The sequence below is a fragment of the Copidosoma floridanum genome, unplaced genomic scaffold (assembly GCF_036245765.1).
Source record: "Copidosoma floridanum isolate Cflo_tuat_1 unplaced genomic scaffold, Cflo_Japanese_pri ptg000014l, whole genome shotgun sequence".
Lineage (NCBI taxonomy): Eukaryota > Metazoa > Arthropoda > Insecta > Hymenoptera > Encyrtidae > Copidosoma > Copidosoma floridanum.
In genome coordinates, this window is record NW_028321891.1 from 2,689,846 (window position 1) to 2,708,116 (window position 18,271).

The 18,271-nt window shown below is 39.8% G+C and overlaps 1 protein-coding gene across 5 annotated transcripts in view; it reads left to right on the forward strand.

The window, feature by feature from the left end:
• Spec2 (CDC42 small effector protein Spec2) overlaps positions 1-18,271 on the forward strand; it is a 59,176-nt gene that overhangs the window by 19,871 nt on the left and 21,034 nt on the right. For all 5 annotated transcript variants that reach the window (XR_016293038.1, XR_016293037.1, XR_016293036.1 and 2 more), the window contains one exon: positions 1,395-1,439. The gene's annotated coding sequence lies outside the window, so the exon portion shown is untranslated. The remainder of the gene's footprint in view (positions 1-1,394; positions 1,440-18,271) is intronic.

An 18,271-nucleotide genomic window follows, 5' to 3' on the forward strand; every position in this document is an offset into this window, starting at 1 on the left:
AGCTCCGAGACAAATAAGAATGATCTTATCTCGCAATAAAAAAAAAAAGAAAACCACGCTCGTTTTTACCTTCGATAGAGAAAAGATTTACAGGTGAGCAGCAAGTAAAGAAACGCTGGTTGCAATACACCAAAAGCCTCGTTAACTTTAGAGGAAAAAAGACACACTTTTGTCCGTGCATCGATAATTCAGCACAGACCGAGCCATCACCGCAAGGGACGCGACCCAACCGCGATCTCCGATCTCCATATTGGCCCTCCTCTCGAAAGGCTCTCGGTGCTCCCGATCAAATTCACCACTGCAAATTATGGTAACCAGCTTTGGGCACCTCGGACTTTCGAGGGATCTCTCTTTCAGCTCAGCCGGTATAGACATTTGGCTTTTTCCAGCGATTGATACTATATATATCGGTGTTTTTGCCGCGAAAGTGCTCCGTACGCGCTCGACTGGAGCGGTAAATTCAAGTTGAGTAAAAATCATTGAGTTAGATCCCTTTTTTAGTGCGAAAGTTTGGAAAATGACCAATGACGAATGGTATATAACTTTAAATGCCTCATGAAATGTCACTCGGAGGGTACAAAAAGTTGGCTCGCTCGCTCATTATGATGCAGGACCGAGTCAAATTACTGCAACTACATATAACTCCATGAACAACTGTTGTACCATAAATTTGTTAGCGGAGGTCAGTCGGGAAGCTCTTCCCTCTCTATTAGCCGCCCGCATGTTAATTACTATACCCATATTAGGTACTCCGGAGCAGAGACTCTAAACTGCGGGTACACGTTAGCGTCAACTTTGATCAAATCAGCCGAGCAAGGGTGCGTTTGACACGAGGTTCTTCCTTCGAAGCTAAAATAAATATTATACCGACGTTCAACAAACATTATTTTCTCGTTGAAACGTAAAAATGTACTTGAATGATAAATACTTATACCTACCTATACACGCTGCGCCCAAACTTTCGCAACTATATATTACTTATACGGTCGAGAGTAAATATAAATAAAAGTAAAAGGCTGTGTGGCTCTTTGTGTGCGTTGCTCGCGTTGGCGATGGCAAAGCGTGGCAATGAATTACATACGAGTTTCCAAGGTTTTGAATTATAATATACAGTCCGAATCCGTCCGGCTGCCCATACATTTTACACTTATATATATACCACCTATACACTACCATTATATATATATATATATATATATATATATATATATATATATATATATATGGGTGCACGTGCTCCATTGTATTCTCTGTTGAGTTATACATGCGTGCGAAACACACGAGCCACGCTTGAGTTCATACATATATGGTATACATTTATATGACACTTTGAACGAAATTACACCCGATTTGGCGCGTACTAAACATACCTCGTTGTTTTTTCTATGTTCCAGATAAGCCCGAGCATCTTCCTCCAGCATCCACTTGTTTGCCCGACGGTAAGTTTTTAACCTTTCAACTTTCGAGTTTACGATATATTTGTCCCGGTATGAGGAAAAAAAAAAAAAACGCCCCTCGAATACTTTGTGGGTATTTCTTCAACGCCTCGCGAACCGATGGCCTCCCGATCGCGCGGATTTTCTCACGAAACCGCGAGCGTGCGAATGGACCGCGCAATCGCCTCGTTGGATAAGATTCGTTTAAAATCAACGTACACATCGTGCGTCCTTTCAAAACCTCATCATCTACACACGCAACTGTAGCAGCACAATCTCTCCGAATCCAGCTCTAATCAATCCTCGTTTCGTTATCGCAATCGCCAATAAATATGTAAAGGTACCTGTACATACAACAATAAAAATCACAAGAATCCCGATTTTGCGCAATTCGACCTTGCACTGCACAAACAGTTTGAGAAAAGTACCGTTGTTGCTGCTGCTAAGATGCCAACGCGCGAAACGTGGGTGCGTTCGCTTGTAAAAATCGAGCTCAAGATCTCAATTACCCCCCACACCAACTACGGTGGCGTGTGTCGCTTAATATATATCATCTCGTTCCCGTGTATACATATAAACGAACAAAGGTCACGTTTGTATAAGATGTAACAATACATATGACATATTATACTATGCCTCCTGTACACCGCGAATCGGTGGATCGTCAGAGGCGAAAGGCACAAGATTGTGCGAAAATTGTGTGTGCCCCTTGTAAAATATATACACGCGAAAGGATGCCTTAGGCCCTCCACTACTCGTATACACCGGCACTGCACTTTTTTTCCTTCCAAGACGAATATTTGTCCATCAGTGTTTGGATATGTGTGTGTGTGTTGTAATAGGCATACTGACTCACTCATACTTTGCATACGGAGAATTTACGAAAGAACGAGCGCGGGCGTCCACCCGGAGACCTTCTTTCTTTTTTTTTTTTTTACTCGTCTTCTTCCTTGTAAAAAATAAGTACTTACCCGTGGAACGTGTGTCTGCGAGTTTATCTCTCTCCTACGTAAATCCCAGCTGATGGGTTATTGGCTGACGATGACGCGTCCCGACCTCATATATTATATATATACCTATTATACCGATGGTCCATTTCAGTGTTACATTTTAGTAAACGATTTGTGGGCACATTTTTAAATATGAAAACCCTTGAATTTTCTCTGTGTATACCCAAGAGACCTGCATCACACGTATACAATACGATTCACTATCTTCCGAACCGATGTCCTTCTCAGCCATGTACACATACGGAGCAACTTTCAATTAATTCAACCATCGATAGTCCGACACACTATAGTAAATAAAGTTTCATTCGGAAGTGAACAATATGTATTATTATCTTGCGACACGATAAAAAAAAAAAAAAAAAAATCCAACCCTCTATCAGTGTACAACGTTTATATATTACACTTTTGCGCAATGGCCGCTAGGTGATAATTAACGCTTATCGGAGAAAGTTTAGGTACACTCGGTCCTCCCCTCCCTTCCCTCCATCAAAGTATCCATCAATAACGATCTGAACAATTGAAGCTCTCTCGTATACACGATATCTTATCTATATGTTTGGTTCATTGGCAGCATCATTAGGTATATATGTATATACATTGCAAAAAAGGAGGATGGGAGGAAACTATCGTCGCGTTATTGTCGCTTTACCGTGGAAAGTTTGTCGAGGGAACCTGCGCTATCCGTTTTTTCCGGGTGGAACTTCCTATTTTTGTACGTAAGTATATACATGTACTACCGATAGTGCAGCTAAATGTTGTAACTCACGCGAGTCAAGTGTATAAATCAGTCGATGGCCACCCTCGCCCGTGTTATATTTGTTCATATGCACCATGCCAGAGCTTGGTAGCCGATAGCATGCACTGCCATGCTTTCTCTCTTTTCATCTCGTTTAAAATTTATATATATCAGATCTGTGTGTGTGTGTGGGTGCGCGAGAGAAGACAATGAGAACGTAACGGTATCTCGGCGGCGGTAGCGGTTAAAAAAAAAAAAAAAAAAGGAGTCTGGGCATCGGTCGGTGCTCGCACGTATATACATGTATGTTGTACACCTACTTCCAGGGCAGAGTTTCCAGGTCAGCCGGGCTGGGATTATTGTTATATTCCTTGGCTCCCTCGTCTTTTATCGAAGGGACTGGCACACACAAGTGAGCTCGGCTGTCGCAATCGCGGCCTCGTAAACTTTTCTTTGTACTCGCCCAATTTTTTTTTTTTTTCTTTTCTCTCTAGACTCGGGCGCTCTCTCCTCCGTGACTTTTCACTGAAACTATAAATATGTAGGCTACACCGCGCGAGCGCGTACAATATAATATACGATGATCGATGCGTGCCACTTTTTTTCGACTGCAATTGCGGCCGATGGGGCAGCTTTTCCGTACGCTCATATGGAGCGTATCGTCAAAGTTTGCGTAAAAAAAAGGTTTCACTGCTAAGATCTTTGTTTTAAAAAAAAAAACATAGAAAATTCCTACCAAACTCTACAGAGCTCGGGTGCAAGACTTGTAAAAAAAAAAAAATGAGATCAAGTAGTCCGCACAATCGGAGCACTTTTGGTCTATTTTTCCCCATTATTTTTACGATAATGGCGGCCCCGTTAAAAAAAAATAATATGCACCCACGAGGCATCGTCGTAAGACACTTTCCACCTCGAAACTAATATTTATACGTGGAGAGGCTTTTCTATTTTCGCGGCGCGAGTTTGTGCATGTACCATTCCCGACGAAGAAACACTTGGCTCGAGGGAATTTTTCGCCCCAAGAGCCGCGCTGTTTTTTTTACACGCCGCTCGTGCAAAACTCGCTTTCGTATACGTCTGGGAAAATTCCCTTGACGTGCGTTCGGTCGAAAAATCTCGCCGCTTATTCAACGATCTGGAAGAAGGAGAAAAAAAAAGAAATCCCCATTGTACCCCAAAAGCATCACAGCTTTGCGTGTAATTAGTTTAAACACAGACAGATTAAAAGGATCCACTTTATCCGCGTACATGCTTCTTCCTTCTCCTCCTCTTCTTCTCATTTCTCGTTGCATAAATAAACTCCCAAAAGCCCGCAATTAAGGTACACCTTACATCACGAGATATTATATATATATATATAGGTACACGCGAGCAAAAATAACCCCCTCCCCCCACCCCTTTGCCCACTATCTCGATTCCGAAGCCATAATACATTACGTAAAAGTTCGCCGCCTCGTAACTACAATAGGCGCACGTGAAAAGCAAAAAGGACGAATACGTTTTCCCGTAATCTCGAAACACGTACTCGTATACGCCCATATAATATATACAAACACACGCGCGTACATGCATATATATTATAAAGTGTGACCCGGCGCGATCCCGCGCTCTTATAATTGGAATAAAACACTTGTACGAGAGCAAACTGCGCGTCAAGCACATAATAATATAATGTATACCTATACATCGTTTCGAGCAATTGTGTCGACACCGACGCTAACCGAGAATAGATTCGTTCGACGCCCACTGCCCGAGTGGTACAGAGGTACAATTATTGCAGTGTAGGCTTTCCCTTCGCGCCGAGAGATATCTGGGTTTTTTTTTTTCGACAACGCCTCTATACCCGCTTGAATTATACACAACTGTAAAGGTGCAACGTTTTTGCTGTCTAATCGTCTACACGGCACCAATTACGTACATGTTTGATGCTGGACCTTTTACGGCTTCTCGTGGCAGTCCTTGCGACGTGTTGGACGCGCATACACTTTATGGTCTTACCAAAGCCTCGTCTACTATACGCGTCTAATCGAATTTTGATATGTAAGCGTTGCTCCGAGTGCACATCGTACATTGTCACATATAGTGTTTAAATTTAATATCATTTTGGTTGATATTTGCTTGATGTTGTTCCATAGTTTTTAAAAGATATCCTTTCTATTGGCTGACGTAGATTAGTCGGTTAAGTGTAAGTCTCGTAACTAACATAATACAGGGTTCGAGAGACACGAACTCGTACCGTTAAATTTGTTAGAGAACAGTTGTCGCTCAACAAAATTACTCATTTCCAATCGTAATTAAAAATCATTGGCATGGATCATATCAGCGAAAAGTTTTTTGCAAACATTTCTTTTTACTCCCAATTAGCTAGTTTGGCGCATAATTAATAGAATAATAATGCATCCTCAGTACCTGGTAGTCTATATATTACACACAAGTGTCAAGGTGCGATGGGGGGTGGGGACCCATAATATATGAGATTTTCATAGCTAAACTCCTCCTTCGCCAAAAGCTATGATAAACGTTTATAGGTACAAGCTCCGTTGTTACGGAAGCCCATTTACCCCTGCGCCAACACCCACAACCAAAAATACAGAACTTTCCAGGCCAAGCAAATCGCACTGTTTCGTCCAAAATTCAATATCGCCCCGAGGCACGTGAGCGCTTTAAATTTTCAAAATAAGGTCATCCCAAGGCACACACACGTACATGCACGCAACAACGGTATAGCCCCCGAGACTGCGGCAAAAACACGTACGCGTACACACACGTTATACCCCGTCTGCCTGTCCCATTTTAGTGTACATATATGTATATCGAAACAGATCCCTGGAGACACCACGGCTGGACGCATTCCTTAGATTCCCGCAGCAAAGCTCGTTCGAGCTCCCTGAAATGGGCGTCGGCCCGAGAAACGGAGCGCAAAAGAAAAGTGCCCACTATAGAGAGAAGAATTGTCGTACACGTATACGTAAGCCTATATATATAAATCCAGACCGAAAGTACCTTATACGCATACTCTCGAACAAAAAGATTTGCGTGGAGGCCGTATAGCGCATACAGAGACACCTTGCACCACCGGGTCTGTATAATATATATTGCACCGTGAGATCTGTCGGAGACAGTCGTCGGGCATTAAATTGGCCCGAGAAGGGGTTGCACCACACCGTTGGGCGTCCGCCCTCTTCTCTGTGCCCCTCTGAAATGTTTCCAAGTGGTTATATATGGGGGAGATAGATGCACGTATATAATACACAGGCACGCGCGCATCTCCCCCTTGCACTCGTCGTCGGGGGGTCATTAGTCGTCAGGGGGAGAGCTGTACCCCATATATAGGGGTTGCGTGCCGTCTCTTATGTCTTTCTCTCCCCTTTTTTTTTTGTTGCGTTTGCGGAGCACCAACTTTTTCTTCATCTTACTTGGGTATATACACGCAGTTTCATCTCTACGCGCCAGCAAATGCAATTTCTTCGGCAAAGGGTGGAAAAAAAAAAAAAGAGTATTAACTCAACCTTCGAATTATTATCATCTCTTCACATTTTTCCGGACGCATGGAAGTTTCATCGAGCACTTTATCGAAACTCCCGGTTCTTACATCCAAGTATTTAAGGAAGCAATGGTTCCTCACTATACATTATATTATATACCAAAAGTGAGTGTGTAACGTCGACGTGGCGCATCTATATATATATAGATAGTAGCTATCGTAAGGTGAGCCAGAGTAGACGTGTTTATTAATTGCTAATACTCAACTCTTCGCTATACCGACTTTGCTAATTTCTTCGTCAAACCTCTATGAGGTTTTCTCAATTTTTGCAGGCATTCGGACTCCTGTTGGCTCTAGCTTCTGAGAGCATAAAACACGGGCGCTCTCCTTTTGAGCCAGGGAGTCTGTGGATGCCTGTTATTTAAATCATTGCAATTCATCCACGTTGGCTTTTCAAACTTCGGATTGCTGCACTACTTCAGGCTGCCCACTTTCATGTTATAATCCTGGCAGCGCTGGAATTATTTGATCTGCACCACTTTGCTGGACCACTACTATTCGCCTGCGTCTCATACCGAAATTAGTGAGTGTTTCTCTGAGTGAAAACCAGTGACTGTGCACAAACTTAACTACAATAATAACCTTGGCCTTAGTTCATATTTTAGTGTAATATTATTTAAGCATTTCATTTACTCATTGTTTTAAATCACTTCACTGTATCCATTTCTGTATATCTATTCTCATTTTATCAACATATCCTCCATTTTTCACTACCTTATCAGTATTTTTCCTAGTATTCTTTCTTAATTCTTGATATACTGATTATCACCTGTCTTTGTTCATTTTCGCTTGGCTCAAGGCCAACGTTTCATATTATGTTCTGTCCCTACCATTTAATTTGTATACACACTCTTTCATAGCTTACTATATGTTGTTTACTTTACATACGTCTCGACCGTTATATTTTAAGATATTAATAAGTGTTTATAACTTCATGTACTACTACAAACTTTTCCTAATGTCCAATTTTAAGCGTTGTGTAATATTATGCGTAAATACCTGCGCAAATCGTGTCTAGTCTGTCGTCGCGCTACTTTTACAATTGGGCAAAACGAACGCCTTATTTGTTCTATTTGCTGTAAGCCTTATCATAGAAAGTGTATTGATCCCAGCTGGTTTTCAAATTCTGCATCTAATGTCTTTCACTGCTGCTCTTTAATACCCCTACGTCCCAGTCCCCCCAATTTTATCTCACAGCATCATTCACAAAATTGTAATCTAACAATCCACCACACAAATCTTCCTCACAAGAAAAGCTTGAAGCGTTCAATCCCAACCGACATACTTGACAATAGTTATTCCTTTCCCTCAGCAGCTAAGGCCCCTAGACTTTTTCTCTCTCGTCCGCATTTCGTGTATTTTTTGAGCAGTATGAGCGATAATGGTGATCAAGAAAATAATTCGGGCATGATGCTTCTTCGAAGTCTTGTCAAAAATTTCGAGGATTTCCGGAAAGAAAATCATGACGATATGATAAAACTTCGAGATGACATGAAACAATTTCATACTGATATGAGGGAGTTTCGTGATAATATGACAGAATTCCGTCAGTCATTGTTGTTAGTCAATACACGTATCGATAATCATGAAACTACCTTAAACTCACAAGTAGCCAAGATTAATGACGAATTAATTACTGCCAATGCAAAATATAATGCGATCTCTGATGCCTCTTTATACAAGGAAACTGCCGAATTAATTATCACTAACATCCCTTCATCAATCAACCTTAGCAATCAAGATATCATCAAAAGCGTTTTTCAAGCAATAGGCTGTCAAGAATTTATCAGTTATGTTACACATACACGCGATTGGGCACCGAAAGTACAATCTAATCAGAGCAATCAAAGACCATTACCTCGCGCCGTTTACGTTCGCATGAACTCACTGGACATTCGAGATCAAATATTAGAAAATTCTAATAAACTTTCAAAATCTAAATCTTCTACTCTCTTCGGCAATGGAGGTGATACAGCGATTTATCTACGACCATTACTCCCCCAGCCTATTTATAATCTATGGCGTAACGCTATTAAGGTTCACAAATCTATTAATTACTATTTTCCTGTAATGAAAAATTTAACGGTTTGTATGCGTAAAACAAAAGATTCAGCATTGATCCCAATTCGATCTGATAATGAATTGAAGGCCCTCGTTAATAGTATGAATAATTCTCAAAATTGACGCCAATTAAATAATAGTAATCAAATTTCTATCCCCAACTTTTTTAAAATAGGACATATTAATGCGAACCGCTTAAAAACGCACTTTAACGAGATTGAACTCAAGTGTATCGATTCTGATTTTGATGTATTAGCAATCACAGAAACATTTCTTTCGGATCTTGATGATGATTCAGTCAGGATATCAGTCATACTCTTTTATATCATCTTCTCACCCACAATACTTATCATCTCAATACATTCATACAACTGACCTTAATCATCTTCGTCGATCTGCCCGGCAGCCCAAAGAAGCCCTAGTATGTCCAAGATTCCACACTGAAACCTACAGGCACTCATTTCTCATTCAATCCACTCTCCTTCTAAACTCGCTGGGCATTACAGTTTTCGACACAAGGTTAAAAAATAAATTTCAAACATTTCTGTTTAATAAATTGCTTGATTCTGATTCTCAAGATTGGAACCGCGAACAAGGCATTATCTCATGACTCTAAAAACTTTTAAAATTATTTTTAATAAAAACAAACTTATACAATCTTACAATAGCTACAATAGTGTTAAAATAAGTCTAATCAATTACGTTAAATTTATTTATTGCCAAATTATACGATTATTACTATTACCAATTTTATTAATTATTTTGTCAATTATAATTATATGTATTCTACGAACTATTACTTTTGTCATCTTCACTGTATTCTTATTCCATTGTTATTAATTATGTTGATAATTTGTTATGTATCTTATTACTCTATTAATTATCTGTAAATTATTTGAGAACCATACGTGGTTATACCACAAGGTTTGAATAAAGAATTAATCTAATTAATCTAATATATATATATTTCAATCGCGAGAAAAACCCGCCCCCCTCGAGGACCATCATCGAGATTCATCACCCAAAGCGCTCGACGCCCCGCCCGAAATAATTTATGTTTCGCTGCGAAACAAAGGCGCCTCCGATTTACGATACACCGTAGGTACACCCCTATCCGGCAGAGAGAGAGAGTCATTGCACGATAAAACTTATCCAATGCAGCTCGGATGCGTGTGTGTATTTGTGCACCCAATGGAGCATTTTACGTACTTTTTTTTTTTATTTCAACGCGAGCAGCCAGCAGATGTTATACAGGTATTTGCTGCGTATATTTATACGCGAGGAGCTAGAAAGAGAGGCCGCTAGACGCTTGGCGCATTGCGCCGCAAGGACTCCCTACCCTCTCCATACCTATATACCACGCGGAGCCGATGCTCTTTCCTTTCGTACCATGTGCATGTAATATATTATGGTACCCGTTCCCTTTTACTTACATGTGCACAAACACACGCTCTTTCCCGAGTAAGTTGTTTTTAGGTGATATGGATTAAAACTGTTTGATTCGGAGCTCGATCGATCGGGACGATTGTCCGCTGCAATCCACGCTGACGCTATATTCCAAAGCGAGCGATTACGATACAATAAAATACATCATATTTGTGGTCCCGAGGAGTGTAGATTATTGACATGGTTCAGTTGGTTAGACCCAATGGGCACTTGGCGTGTGTGTCGATACTTACTCACGATCGAGGATGGTTCGAAAAACCAAAAATACGAATGAAAAGAAAAGGCAGCGCCCGTCACGAATGAATGAAATAAAGCAGTTGAGAGGGATCGCGCATATGTTACAAAGAATGTACAACTGTATTTTGTTTTTTTTTTTTTTTTTCGTCGGCCATAGTCTGACAATATAGCTAGATGCCATGGATTTTCTTTTATTTATCGGGAAAAACGTGTAAAACCTTGCGCCTCGAAGCTACAAAAAAGAGCAACGACTGGAAAACGCAAAAAAACAAATCCAGAAAAACGACGGCGCCCATCGGGATCTCGATTTTACCGTATACACACATTGTATTGTGTGTACAGATGCATGCAGGTATAATACGGCGCGACGACGGCGTTTCACGTGCGCTTGTATTAATTTCCCTCTTAATAGGCATATACTCGGGGCGCACCGGTGAGCGGCAAATAAAAGGCTGCTCTCACGGGAGTGCAATCGTGAAAGAAAGGAAGCTGTAGCGTCGTGTCGGCTCGCGCTGATACGGACGCTTCGTGTATAATAGGTATACCAGACTCCTCTCCCCCTTGGATGGGGGGGAAGAGGAATCAATCCGCGCGAGCCCCCGTGTGATGCGTGTAGAAGGCCAACGACCCCCACCGCCCCTTTTCTCTTTATTTCACACACGTAGGTATGCATGTGCCTTTGATATCGCGACGCAGAAATCCAAAGAGCGCACCCCGAGAAATGCTCACTGCTACGTATGTGTATATAATATACGTATACCTATGAGGGACTTGCTCCGTTGGCTCATGTGTCTGTGTGTGCAAGTATGCACGCAAGCTCTTTCTTTTCTCTTTTGGACGTCCCTCCTCATCGACCCCTCACCTCGGCGAGAGAGTAAACGGGAAAGGGCTTACATGCCCCTTTGAGTGGTTTGAGGCTTTTCAGAGTCTACTTTCTTTTTTTTTTTATTATTATTATTTTTTTTTACTCTCTTTGCAGTACACGTTGTCCGTATACAATCGGTTTCAGCTGAAAATGCTTTGCGAAGGAAATGTTTTTCCTACCCGGAGGATTTACCGTATGTTGTGAGTATACGTACTAAAATTGGAAGCTCCTCGATGAAAACCCTCCTCGCGGGTAGAAATGCTCTTTTTCATCTCGTAGGTTACTTGGGAGAATTTTTTTTTTTCCAAGTGGTCCACTGTAATGAATAGTTGCTGGTACTTTTAATTCTAAACCTCCATATTTAGATCTGAATTTCGCCCCAATCAAATTTTCCACTGTGGCTCGAAAAAAATGAAACTATTTAGTCGTTCACCTCCTCTCTTGTAACTTATCTCCTTGATGTATCAAAAAGATGAAAAAAAAGCTCCAAATCCACTTGATCTGTTTCCTGCATCAAGTCAACTGGCACCTATATATACAAGTAAAAATGAGTCCGCGCGATATTTTTCACCAGACTCTTTCTCATGAGTGGCAACAACTAACTGGAAGCGCGTCGAGGCAGCTACTAAAAAAGAGAGAGAGAATACAAAGCGAAATATCCTTTATTTTACTCCTGTAGTTCGCACCTATCGGCATCGCGTATAATGTGTACGGGGGAGCATCACCATCACTTCTCTCTTGCATATAAAATATGCTTATATATACATGTATACTTACTTACCTGCGCATGTGTTTTTTCTCTCTCCTTTGCATTGATCATGGCATGCAAGCACGCGATGCGCACCTTCCTCCACCCAAATGAAAAAAGATCGAATGTACATTAGATCACGGGAAAGAGTCGGAGGGCGCGTGAATTATTGTGATTAATCGTCATTGGCGAATGGCACGAGCAGCTGAGACGACGAGTACTTAATACCTAAGCATCATATAATATGCCTCTCTATAGAGTCGAGCGCTTATTAAGGGTATGACGTGTATAAGCCCGGGATGAATCACACACGCACTTTCACGGGCCCGTACGGCGAGTGGCGCACAAAGGGAAAGTCTGAATTGCGCATCGGCGAGTTTCTTTAAACTCCCTTTTAAAAAGTGAGACGCGTTGCACAAGTCGCCGCGTTGTTGTGATGGATGTGTGATATACTTATACTATACACAGCCTTTTGTAGCGAATACGCGCACGCATTTTCATTCATTATATTCCTTTTTTTTTTGTTGTTTTTTTTAGAGATAAAGAGACGCGCTTTCAAAGCGTGCACTGATATACCTTAAGACCAAATGTATTTATGTCAATTAAAAGGTACGAGAGGTAATATGAGATAGTATTTTCGAGCAGCAAGCATTTTTACTTTTCTCCTCGATGACTTTTCATTTCTTTAATTAAACTCGCTTTTTTCGTATACATGTATGCAATAACACACGGTATCGCCCATTGTTACGAGAGTGATAGGGATAGGAAAAAACAAAGGGATTTTAAAAAAATCAAGCCAAAATTAACTCACCCAAGTGAGGCCCCCCGAGCTTTCCTCGGCCCGAAAAAGTATGAAAGGAGGCGCTCGTTTTGTTAAAACGAGGAGAGCCTCTCTCGCACCTGCGGGTGTTACGTGCTGCATGCATATATATTCAGAAGGAGAGTACATCAGGTAGAGGTGGCGCCTCGAAATTGCACGGCAATTCCCAGCTTCGGGCTAATGCGAATCTGTGTATATACTACGACGACGACGCAGCATATCACATATGATCGGCAGCCCAAGGCAGGGTGTGCGATACACGCGCCGTCGGAGATATCTCTCGTCTCCCCATATACACAAGGGGGTAATCGCCTCGGTAATCGCTTCGATAATGACACCTCGGTTTCATCGATACTTCATCGAAAGAAAAAAAAAATGCTACGTTTAAATACTAAAATAACGTTACAGTAAAATCTGCAGTCCCTTGCGTTTACAGTTTTTTAAACAGCAATTCTTCTCCAAAAAATAACAATAAAATTAAATTGAAAAAAAAAAAAAATAACCTTTTAGTCCAACAGTATAAATTGTAACACCAAAGCATCGACAAAAGAAGCAGAGCTGCAGTTATAACTCCTATATTTATGCTCTTGATTCCGTATAATTACGCCCAGTATAGGTATATATACATACGTACACAAAGAGTAACAACAGAGTACACTTTCGCAACACTTTTCGCTCTTGCCCAACACTGCAACTATATATACCTATGTATAATATATAATATGATACTACTGACGGTCTCCTTTAACTCCTTTTTCACCTTGTTTCGATCGAATTGTAGCGCAAGGAAGAAATAACACCCATACATTATACACATACTCTAAACGCAAAATGTGTGTTGTAGGTACTTTTATTGTATAGGTATACCTGTATACTTTCGAAAGTCAAAGGAGCACGAGGGAGTTCGCTGCTCTCCGATAGCCTGTATATCAGAGGATGCAGCTTGCACTCATAATACATATATATACGCATGCGGTAAATGTTACCTACCTCGCCAAAGTTGAACTTTCCTTCTGGGCTTATTGGCTTCACTCGCAAGCCCGCGCTTTTACTCATTAAGAAGAGGACTTGACCCGGTCAAACTGCAGATGATATACAATAATGCACTTTTTCAACTTTTACATAAGTATACTATTTTCTCTTCGAACGTTTGCTCGAAACAGTTTGCCTCGCTGTTAAGTGTTGAGAGTTTTCCTTCATTAGACGCCACGGACTTTATCCTATATAAAGCTTGGAGCGTCGTATACGTATAAATATATGCATCACTGGTGCAAACCCGCAACTAATTGATTACCATTTAATATAAAATAATATAATATATACTGGAGGTGAAAACACTTCCTTCAAAATTTTCAACCCCATACGGCTCGCGCAATTAAAAGGCTAACGGGTCCGCGATCCCTTATCTCGAGAGGGTATAAAAACGTGCATCTTGCGATCCGCCTTGCGCAGCCTTCCCCTTACATGTACATGCATCCCGAACGGCAGCGAATAATTCACCGATCGCGATAAAAGAAAATTTACCAGCATCTCATGTATATACCTTAGCTCCTATATATCCCCCACCAACGTGTTAGTTTTTCCTCGGGCCTTTGGCTGAATCTCCGAGAGCAATTACGTAATGGCCAGCGTTGGACGCAATGTACAGCTTCAAAGAGAAAAACGAGCGCTGGCCGGCGCATTTATTCGTCCCATCAAGTATACCCACTGCAGGATTTTTTTTTTTTTTCCCCCTCCCTGTATGTATACAGTACCCCGATGTGTATACGCGCATTTGCTTGCTTATACTCTCTTATCGCGAAAAAAAAAAAAAGGTCAAACATCACGTATAGTAGCGAGGACGAGCCGATCGGATCGGCGGAGCAACAGGTTCCTACCCCTTTGTTTGCCGCGAGGCTTATCCTTTTTCTGATGAGACCCGCGCTGTCGTCCCTTTTTTCACTCTATATCGATATTATTCTATTCGTATATCTTTTACGTCCCGAGGACGTGTTGTTGCGTGACGATCTTTGGTTTTTCCTGAATTATATGGATTTTGAATGTTCGGTACTGCGTTTATAAGATACATTTGTGCGTTGAAACAGTGAGGCACTTATTTGTTGTGGCATTTGCTTTCGTGGCGATTGTTTTGATATCGAAGCCAATGGTGTCAACCAGTGGATGGACCCGATTCAATACATAATTGTATCCCCTTTCGGAATTTTAGGGGTCCCCCCCCCGCTGTTACTGGGCCATATATGCATGGAGGGGGAGGGCGAAGGGATAGAGTTTCCTTTGAAAAATCAAAAATCTCACAGGTAGGTATATACCGACGGTTGGGTAAAAGACAGAGCCAACTCAGATACTTGGTGAAAAAGGAGCCAACTCGAAATTTGGGTTGAAAAAGGAGCCAACTCAGGTTCGGGTTGAAGAAGCAGCCAACTCGGGAGTAATTTTTTTTCATCAAGTTTTGTCGTGGTAGCACTGAAATTCACAATAGGTATACCTATATAAACGAACAAAGATTTTCCAATAATCCATTGGTTCAGAAAAATAATTTATGTTATTGTAATAGAGTGTACTATACTTATTAAAATATGTACTTTTTATACGTTATTTTTTTTATCTGTTCTTATGTTTGCCTCTCAAATCTGATTTAATAATACCATGGTCATCCTTTATTTTATTTTCAAAATTGTTCAAATCATATCGTGCTAAACATCTAAAACAAACATAAAAAATGTAAAGCAAAAGTATTGCAAGTAAGAGAAATTAAAATTACTCCAGATTCTACAATTTACTTTACATACGATTTTGATGAACGATTCCAAACTACGTCTCTGAATTCACACACACTTGTAAAACATGCACTAAACAAAGCATACAATACAAAAATTCAATCAAATAATGAAAAAAAAGGATCTTAGAGATATGTGCCAGAGTGGTGTCATCCCACAAGAATATCACAGTTTTTATGAAAATATTATGAAGTAGCGCGCCGCATTGACATACATTTAGTGTATTAACAGTAGAGAAAAATTAAAGATTACAATAACTGTTCATGCTACAGTTCACAAAAAAAAAAAACATTTGTATAGTTAACACAAGTTTTTTTTATTTAACACGACGTTTGAAAATAAAAAAGCATTTAAAAATTTTTTGAAGAACATTTAAAATGATTTACGTCCATAGTCTGATTATAGAATTACGTCTAATCGCAGCAGACTTGTAAAGTACATAATTTAATAAGTGTAGTACACTCTATTGCAATAACATAAATTATTTTTCTGAACCATTGGATTAATGAAAAATGTTTGTTCGTTTATATAGGTATACTTATATTGTGAATTTCAGTGCTACCACGACAAAACTTGATGAAAAAAAATTACTCCCGAGTTGGCTGCTTCTTCAACCCGAACCTGAGTTGGCTCCTTTTTCAACCCAAATTTCGAGTTGGCTCCTTTTTCACCAAGTATCTGAGTTGGCTCTGTCTTTTACCCAACCGTCGATACTCTCGAAAAATCATCCATTGAATGTTGTCCGTTACAAACCACAAGGATATTTCATAAAAGCGTATCGCACACTCAATTACTGTGATTACAAAAGTAGTATAAAAACGTATACAAATAAATAAAAACTGCTTAGCAAAAACTATCTTCAGATCGTGAAATCTGAAAAATGCTTCTTGTTTCTTTAATCAAGTTCACGACTACAAACATTTTTTATCAAAACAAAACAACCAAAATTAACATAATGCTAACTTTAAGAAACTGTTTCATCTCTTCGGAGTCATTCATCAGCACGATCAAGGTATTCTGCAATTCAGGAGTATCAATTTTCATCTAGAAAAAGAAGTATCAGAGAACGTTAGTGGCATATAAATATTTTAATTAATGATCAGTGATTATTACGAAAATAATTAAATAATTCTAGTATGATTGTCTGTCAAATCATGCATGTATTAGATGAACTGAATGCATAAAAATGATGGTTCTTCCTCGAGTATAAATTTTTATGTTTTACCGAAATGTTAAAGTCATATATAATAAATTATAAGGCCATCATCACACGTAACAGCGCAATGTATAAAATATTTTTATGCTTGCAGAGCCCAAAGATTTTAATTCAAGGACTATCTTGTGTACAAATATATAAATAAAGCTGTTTTTCTTCTTCTGGACCAAATGATCAAGTATATAATCACTTTCATACGCAGCACAAGACAAACTTGACTTTTTATGCTAATAATTATTTTTACCCCGTCAAATAGTAATGTAATGCGTCTAACTACTTTTATTTTTAAATAAAAGCCACTGTGTACTGATAATGCCTGAAAACGATCTCGGTGATCCTTTTTAAAATGTACAATTAAATAATATTAAATGTTTTGTTCAGAGATTTTTTTAAAGTCAAAAAAATGTATCCAGTTGCTAACTAAAAGTTTTGTTTCATTACCCTTGATTTAAAGATCTGATTAAAACATATTTTTACCATCGCCAAATAGATTTTAATGGTATCAATAAGTTTATTAAGCACGTGGTATGGATTGAAAAAAAAAATTGCAAAAATTTGGGTGCGCACAACAGCGCTTGAGCCAGGTATTAGCTGACCTGTCATCCCTAGTAGTTGTTATTACAATCTTCTAACACCCTAGTAAGGCTCCTGGCTCAGTTTCCCTATCCTACTTTCTATCTGATCCTACAACCCCTCAATGTGCTACTTATGATTCTACCTTAGATCTAGGATTAACTCTACCTTATTTCTATTTTTCTTATTCTATCTTACACCTATTTTTTTATTCTACGTTATTTCTAATTATTATTCTAATTATTCTACCTTAAGATCTACTCTTATTGTTCTACCTTACATCTAGTCTTACTACTCTACCTTAAATCTACGATTTTTAATTCTACATTAAAATCTATTTGCTTACTGACTAAGGCTTATAGATTAATTAATTTCTACCCAACACCGCTTAAAAACTACGTCGAAGGTCAGCCGCGAACCCGGACCCCCTGGCAACTCAGTGTCGATAGCTAATGCTTTTATACGCTCTTAACCACTCGGCCACTGAGCTCTTACGGCCCGGCTTGTTTAATAGTAAATTTCAATCATTAGTTTGGTATAGATAAAAAAATGCCTGTAAGTGAGATACGTGTGTATGTGTTAATTGCTTGGCGTATCGGTAAGTATATCTATATGCCCGACCAACTTGACTGTAATCGGTTATACAGATATACTGATATCATGCGAGGCCCACATAGTTATCAAATTTCTCGTTGGAGGGCGCCGTTTTTGCAACGCGATTGAGGCCCAGCTGACACATAATGATGTGCAAACGTAGCCGTGGGTGTTTGCTTAAAATAATTACAACGTATCATCTTATATA